Below are 8,064 nucleotides of genomic sequence, written 5' to 3'. Positions count from 1 at the left end.
ACAAGAGCAAAAAATTAAGTGGGACTACATCAAACTAAAAAACTTCTGCCCAGCAAACAATCAACAAAATGAAACCATCAATAAAACAAAAAGGCAACCTGTTTGTGGGAGACTATATTTGCAAATGATACATCTGGTAAAGGATTCACATCCAAAGTATATAAGGAACTCATACAACTCAACACTAAAAACACAAATAATATGATAAAAAAATGGGCAGAGGACCTGAGTAAACAATTTTCCAAAGAAGACATACAGCATACACATGGCCAACAAGCACATTAAAAAGATGCTCAGCATCACTAATATTTATCAGGAAAATGTAAATTGAAGCCACAGTGAAATATTACTTCACACCAGTCAGAATGGCTGATATCAGCAAGATAAAAAAATAGCAAATGTTGATGAAGCTGAGGGATCCATCCTGCACTGCTGGTAGACTGCAAATTAGTGCAGCTGCTGTGTAGGGCACTGTGAAGTTTTCTTGAAAAAACTAAAATTGGAAATACCATCAAACCCAGTGATTCCCCTTCTTTAATTTCCCCAAAGAAAACAAAATCCCTGATTCAAAAAAGAAAAATGCATGCCTATGTTTATGACAGTACTATTTACAATAGCCAAAATATGGAAACAACATAAGTGTCCATCAGTGGATGAATGGATAAAAAAGATATGGTATATATACACTATGAAACATTACTTAGTCATAAGAAAGAGTGAAATCTTACCATCTGCAAGTGTATGCTAAGTGAAATGAGTCAAACATGGACAAATACCATATGATCTCACTTATTTGTGAAATGTAAAAAACAAAACCAAACAAAACTGAAAAAGATTCATAAACACAGAAAACAGACTGGTAGTACGGTAGGTGAGGGAGATGGGGATGGCTAAAATAGTAAAGGGGACAAAATTTTTTAAAAGAAATCAAAAGTACCTTGAGCCAAATTAAAATGGAAATACAACATAAAATCTGATGGGATGTGGCAAAGGCAGTTTTAAGAGGTAAGTTCATAACAATAAATCCCACCTCAATAAACAAAAATCTCAAACAATCAAAATTTACAGCCAAAGGTCTGATAAAAGGAAAAAGATAGTACTTTGTAACACATTTTTAAATTAGAAAATGTGAGTTCTCTTATTCTTTATCAAGATTGTTTCCACTATTCTGGATGTCTTGTAATATCAGGGATTTTAAAACCAGATGATCAATTTCCACAAAGAATCCAGCTGACTACTTGAATCACTTTAGTGAGGTCTGTTTCTCCCTGCAGTATGAAGCTTCCGACACTGTTTCTCAGGGGACACAGCCTTGGGTATGCCCCGTCACCCTGGGTAACACTGTCTTTAGCAGGGCTCACTCTCTGTCCATACCCATGTGTTAAGCCCCACTAATTACTGGGTGGTTATCTGCTGTTTACAACAATGCCCTAGGACATAACTTGCTCACATCCTGATCCAATCAAACACTGTTTTGAATAGATAGGTCCTGTGGTTAGTATTTGATACTTGTCTTCACCTTGAAAGGCTCCTCCCTACTGTCTTTCCTCATTTCTCTCTTCCAAGTGACCCTACCTACAGTTAGGCTAGATCTTCAATGAATCTATCTCATCCCAATTGTCTTTCTGTCTCCACTGTTTTTTAAATGCCCTTAGATTTAAACTTCTCCAAACTCTGTTACAAATTAAGTCACTTCCTTTGAAAAGAGATTAGTAACTGTCTGAACTATGGCTGGCTTCTTCCCTGAGCAAAAATCTTTGAAACATGACTCTGGTGTGACAATGATTTGGTACGATTTCAGTGATACCTCCAGTTTAGGAACTGAACATTTTGTTGGAGGACAACAGTCCCAGGTCGCCTTGGCTTCCCACTCCTGGTCTGGAATGTCTGCTCCCCAGGCCAAGTCAAGAATGAACAAGGGTCTAGTATGTGCTGTCATGCACAGGGTAGAACCTTCATATCAAAAGTGGGGCATGGGCGGGAGAAGACAACCCCTCCGAACTTTACCTCAGTAACACGTGGCTTGGGGCAGCATGAGGAGCCTGTCTGATGCCCAGCCTCTCCTGGGAGCATAGCCTTCCCACCGGGAGCCTTAGCTGGTGTGGGAGCCTCTGCCCTCAGCTGTGCAGTCTGCAGTTGGAGTTTCTGTCTCACTGACCTGAGAGAGGAGAAACAGAGAGAGTTTTGGTTTAAAAATTACAGACTTACTGTTCTTACCAAGTCCTGATAGACTTCTTGAACAAATATTTCTTCATTTCCTGTATGCCCTTAGGACCATTTCCAGACACTTTAATGGTTAGAATTTTATTTTTAATTATATTCACTAATTTTGCTGGAAAGCAAGTCCATGGAACTCCTCACATTGTCATACTAGGAATCCTTTTTAAGTTGTGAGTTTTGTGCTTACAAAAAGTCTATAAGGAATGCATTGAAAATAGTTTGCTCTTTGAGGTATTACACAATCTGTAAATAAAAATGATTTAGATACTTATACTTTTTTCTATTAAAAAGTCTTAAAATAGTTGTTACATTTCCCTCGCTGTGAATTTAATTTTAATATCATAATGAACATGACCCAAGAGTTCTATCATATTTACTGTATGCTTACTGTTTAAGTAATAACATGAAATAGTTACTATTATATTTAATATAGCACTACTGAATTTCAAAACATATATTGCTCTTCATAAAAATACTGAAAATTACCTGGGCACTTAAAATACTTTCCTGCTCTCAGTCTCCTTTTTTAAAAGTAACCTACTTAATTCATCATTTCCCAAACTGGATATCCTGTGATACTCACTAAACAATTTCCAGTGTTTCAAAATCAGTTTAGCTACCTAATAACATCATCAGGTTTCTTTGCTTTGAGATATCATTTTAATTAACAAATTAAACGATTTCTAAATAAATACACAGACATTATTAAACACTGAATGAAGGTCTGGTTAGCTACTAAGAATATTATTTGATTTCCAGAATTCATGTGTGTGGTAGGGAATGGTAAAAAAAGAAATATTATTCTGTTTTACCATCCTGATTTTCTCTGATCATTTTCTACTATTGAAAAATAATGTATTTATACAACTAAAGGTGCTGTTTTCTTTAATTCCTCTCTTGCCTGATACTTAATTCTGGAAAATGTTGATTTTTATTAATTGTAACTAATATTTATTGAGAAATTTGGTTCTAAGTGATCAAAAAAAAGACCAGGATTTTTTGAACATACTACTGTAAAATAAAATTTCTGGCATCACTTGCATTTCTTTTCAAAGACAGTATGTAGAAAGGTCGACAGGTGCTTCTTTTGGAGACGTTTGCATCCTTTTCCCTGCTGATTTTATTTTTAGTGGAAATTAGTATTCTCCTGGAGGAAGTGATGGGGAGGATCTGAAGTGATTAACTGATAAATTCTGGTGTTGAAAAGAGAATTGAAATCAGATGATTCTGCTTTAAAATAATCTGAAGGAGGTACTTGTCAGTTTGTGCTCCTAGGAATCCATCTATGTCAATTTTTTTTTTTTTTTACATTCAGAATTTTTATTTCAAAACAAAGAACCACAGTTAACAATAATAATAGAAAATCCACTTGGAAATATTCACTGAGAAATGGGAAAACTTCCACGCTGCATGCCTGCCAACCCAGTTCCTGAGGAACCAGAAGTAGAGGTACAGTCACAGGAAAAGGCACCCCGTTCCAACAAAGTCCCCCTGCCCTTTTCACCCAAAGGCTAAATGACCAGAGGTGAGGATTAGCACTAAAATACTGTTGTAGGCAAGGCTCTGGGCTAACGGGCTGGAAATGGCTAAGCACCAAGGAGGGAAGGGGGATCAGGCAAGACAGGAAAAGGGGAAGAGAGGAAAAAGTGTCATCGGGTCCCATCGTCTTAACAGAAATACTGGGGAATGAGATGCCTGTGGAGGTGTCTGACCCATGACGAGCATGAGTCCTTCCATCTCATCCAACTCTCTGAATGGCCCCTGAGCTGGATGTCTTCAGTGTTTCTCATCCCCGTAAGTGTGCTCTTCCCTCGAAGCTGGGTGGCGCCCCCAGGAGGCCACAGCCCTGACCTCACCTTCCTTCCTACTCCCACCATCTGAGTCTAGAGCGAGCAGTCCTCCGCCCCTCACCTCCAGACTTAAGGAGTTCTGCAGCAAGGCCGGGAGCCCGGGGGACCCCACACTGAAGTGCGGAAGGAAACCACAGATGCAAAGCCCACCCAGCAGAGGCAGTGCTAGTTACACAGTTCTACCGCCTTCTGTCCAAAAGGGGGCTGTAGGAGCATGGAAGAAACAAGTTACCAGGAAACTCCCTCCACCCAGAGCAAAGTGTCAGTGCACAGACATTCATACTCTCTCAAGTGTGGGCTACATGGCAGGTCCTCCTCCTATCCCAAGGGTGGCCTATGGGAAAGATGAAGTCCCCTGAGGGCATTGACAGAACACCACGGAAGGAACCTAGCAAGGGTAACTTCAGACACAAACAAGCATGCAATGACCCTAAAGCAACAACATATTTCAACTAAGTACTAATGGTCAGGAAAAATCTTCTCTCAGAGCTGAGGTTACAAAATCCAAGTTAGCTATGAACATTCTCTTTTAAAGCTACGGCTTAAAATAAAATTAAAAGCTAAAATCTCCTGAAGAACAAAATGGAGACATAACGAACCTCTACCAAGAACCATTATTTTAGGTTGCTCTTTTAGAGGGCTCTCTCTCCAGGTGAGTGGTAGGAATACTTAAAAACAAACTAACTAACAAAAAAAACCCGAACAAGTGAGTCCACTACAAAGGGAAGTGTTTGGTGCAGGGAGGGGAGAGAGGATTTCTAGAAACAACCTTCCCTACTCTGGACCCCACCCAAAATTAGAACCCATCAACCATCAGTAACTACAATTCCATCTTTGTAATAACCATAGTTTTCAAGTAATACTACATATAGCCTTAAACAAAGAAAAAATCTCCAAAGGAAACCAGTAGCTTCTTTATACAGGCACATAACTTTTCTGAGGAATCACACTTGAGAATTTCCAACTGAAGAACAGAAGCTGTTGAGAGGCAACATGCAAACTCCACACATCCTCCAGTAACTCGTCATTTCCCCCTAAATTCCTCCCTTATTGCACCTTAGCCTCTCCCCCCACAAACTCTCTTGAGGCGCCTCCCTCTAACCTCGATTTCCTTATGCTTTTGTTATTTGGTAAAATTACTTTACACTTAAAAAAATAAATATTTATGCAATAAAACCAGAAGGTAAAATAAATAAAACTCAAGTTAATTTGCTCTGCAGAGCTGTATGGAAGTGAGGAAGGTGCTTATTGAATTCCTCTCAGCCCCCCACGCTCCTGTACGTCTGCTTCCTGGCAAGCGAGGCAGGGGAGCTGCACCCTTACTCTTCCTCCCCATATGCCCTGGCCAGGCGGTACTGGAACCCAAGGGAGGGAGAGCTGGCAAAGCTGTCGTCCACCAAGGGGTCAGTTCCTTCTGAAATGAAGGCAGGCTCACTTGGTCTCTCTTGAACAGAAGAGAATGTCCAAGAAAGGAAATGTTTAAAAAGCTGTCGAGGATGTGACTAGCCCCAGCCTCGGGTTCCTGTGAGTGCTTGCGGAGTGTGAGGGACGAGAAAGGAAACAAGTAGCTGCATTCAGAGACAGTCCTGGGTTACCACCTGATGAGGCCTCTCCCTCAGGCAGGGAGAGGTTGCTTTTGCCTATGGGGAGGGAGGCAGGATGCGGGGCACCTAGACGGCGGTGGTGCTCTCCTCCTTCACAGGCGGGATGCTGTTCATCTCTACCACGGGGCCTTTCTCGTGGGGCCTCTCATGGGACTGCCCTTCAAAGGCTCGGGTAATTTCCTCAAAAGTCCTGCCACGGGTCTTAGGGACTTTGAAGAAGGTGAAGATCCAGAAGATGACAAGGAAGGCAGAGAAGATAATGAAAACATAGGGTCCTAAGTAGAATGCGGCTGAGGGGAACAGCAGTCCGACCAAAAAGTTGGAGGTCCAGTTGGAACAACCAGCCACTGCCATGGCGGTTGGGCGGGGTCCCTAGCTGAAAAGCTCAGCCACAATAAACCAGGGAATGGGGCCTGGGCCAATTTCAAAGAAGGCCACAAAGACCAAGATGGCAGCGATACACACAAAGCTCATCCAAGTATAGTTATCCTTTAACAACAAAGAAATGGTCATGAGGATGGAACAAAGAGCCATCCTTCCAAGGCCAATCAGGTGGAGGGTCCTTCTCCCTGCCTGTTCCACCAGGAACACAGAAACTACAGTGAAGACAGTATTGACGACACCTGCACCAATGGTGGCATAGATTGGCTCCTCAACACCTGCATCTTCAAAGATTCCTGTTGAGTAATAGAACACGGTGTTGATTCCGGACAGCTGCTGGGACAGCTGCAGCATGAGGGAGATGATAATCGGCTGGTGGTAGCTGGGGGCCCTGAAGAACTCCAGCACCGTGACCTGCTTTTCTTGTGCCATCTTCACGCTCTCGTCTTTCATCTCCTGGATGTCCTGAGCCACATCCTGGGTGCCCCACAACCGCTGCAGGATCTTCTTCACGTTGTCCTCTTCCTTTCTGTTAATGAGCAGGAAACAAGGACTTTCAGGGCAGAATGGAAGGGCCGCACTTTGTAGGACTGCTGGAATGATGGTGAAGCCCAGCAACTAAGGCCAAAGCTCTTCAGTCCCCAAGATAACTTTCAGACCAAAGATCTGGGCCACCAGAATCCCAATGACGATTCCCAGCTGGCTGAGAGTACCAAAGGCTCCCCGTAGGGCAGTGGGCGATATCTCTCCAATACATGGGCACAAAACCTGTGCACAGTCCGCAGAAAAGGCCGATAATCAATCGGCCTATGATCAGCATTTCAACCGATGCCGCTAATTTGCAGAAGCCCAGAAGGCACCCCCCAGTGACGGCCAATAGGTTGACAATAAGCATTGAATTGCGCCTGCCAAAGCGGTTGACAAAGAGTCCAACGGAAAAGGAGCCAATCATACCACCAACGGAGAAGATGGCCACAGACAAGGACCAGAGGGACGTGAGTAACACCTCAGTGGGAGGCTTTGAGAACTAACCTTCCAAAGTGTAATTGAGAAAGTCCTTTATGATCATCTCAGGAGCATTGATGATTCCTGTGTTGTAGCCAAACTGGAAAGACCCTATTGTAGCGATGGTGATGGCAAAGATCAGAGGAGCCGTGACAGCAGGTCTCAGGACACAGTAGGTGCCCAGGAAATATTTTCTCCGACATGCTGAGGCTCCTCGCTCGTTTCCTCAGAGCCGCAGGACCCCCCCCCATCTATGTCAATTTTTGAAACTCCGTTCTCCTAATCTGTTTCAAGGGATATGTTTGGTGGATTCATTTTCTCTGTTTTTACAAAGAAACTGTATATTTTACATTTTCATTTACATCTATATTGTGATATTAAATTTTTTATATAACTTGATAGGAAAGATGCTTGTTAATTATTTTCTTCAGTGTCCTGTCATTGTTAAAGATCATTTTTCTATGTGATACCAGATGACTTGTACTTGTTTACTTAAGAAGAGCTTGCCTCCTGAAGACTAGTTGTTCCTTAGTCTAAATTAATATCAGCACCAATTGAGAATTAGTGTGGGGGAAATTACTTACAATTAATAAAATTCCTATTAATGTTCTATTCAATTCAGTCCTTACCATTTCCTGAAATAAATGACCTTAACATAGTTGGCTATACATAGACATGGTGCACATGTGCACACACACCACATTTCATCACATTTGTGGAAATGCTCCAAAGCCATAGAATTGAAAAAATTTCCCATACCATTTTCAGAGTCCCCTGGAATTAAATATATGAGCTTTCAGGATTACTTTCTTTGATGTATGAACACCCCTGGAAATTTAAATTAATATTAATATCCAGGCATTAAAATATTTGCTATCTTCAGTTACACCCGGTAGAACTACAATGACTGTCAGTCATTTGGGGAGTGATACAATTTAGATGAAATCCAGCATTCAAGGTGATAAACCATGAGGAAAAAATATTTCAGTAGCAAGTAGGGATTG

The 8,064-nt window shown here is 41.7% G+C and overlaps 1 pseudogene; it reads right to left on the bottom strand.

The window, feature by feature from the left end:
- Positions 1 to 5,714: 5,714 nt before the first annotated feature.
- On the bottom strand, positions 5,715 to 7,208 carry LOC118972780 (solute carrier family 2, facilitated glucose transporter member 3 pseudogene; annotated as a pseudogene).
- Between the last annotated feature and the right edge of the window lie 856 nt (positions 7,209 to 8,064).

Source organism: Manis javanica, chromosome 1 (genome assembly GCF_040802235.1).
Source record: "Manis javanica isolate MJ-LG chromosome 1, MJ_LKY, whole genome shotgun sequence".
NCBI lineage: Eukaryota > Metazoa > Chordata > Mammalia > Pholidota > Manidae > Manis > Manis javanica.
Note: the sequence above shows the minus strand (reverse complement) of the source record. Positions and strands in the feature narration are given on the sequence as shown.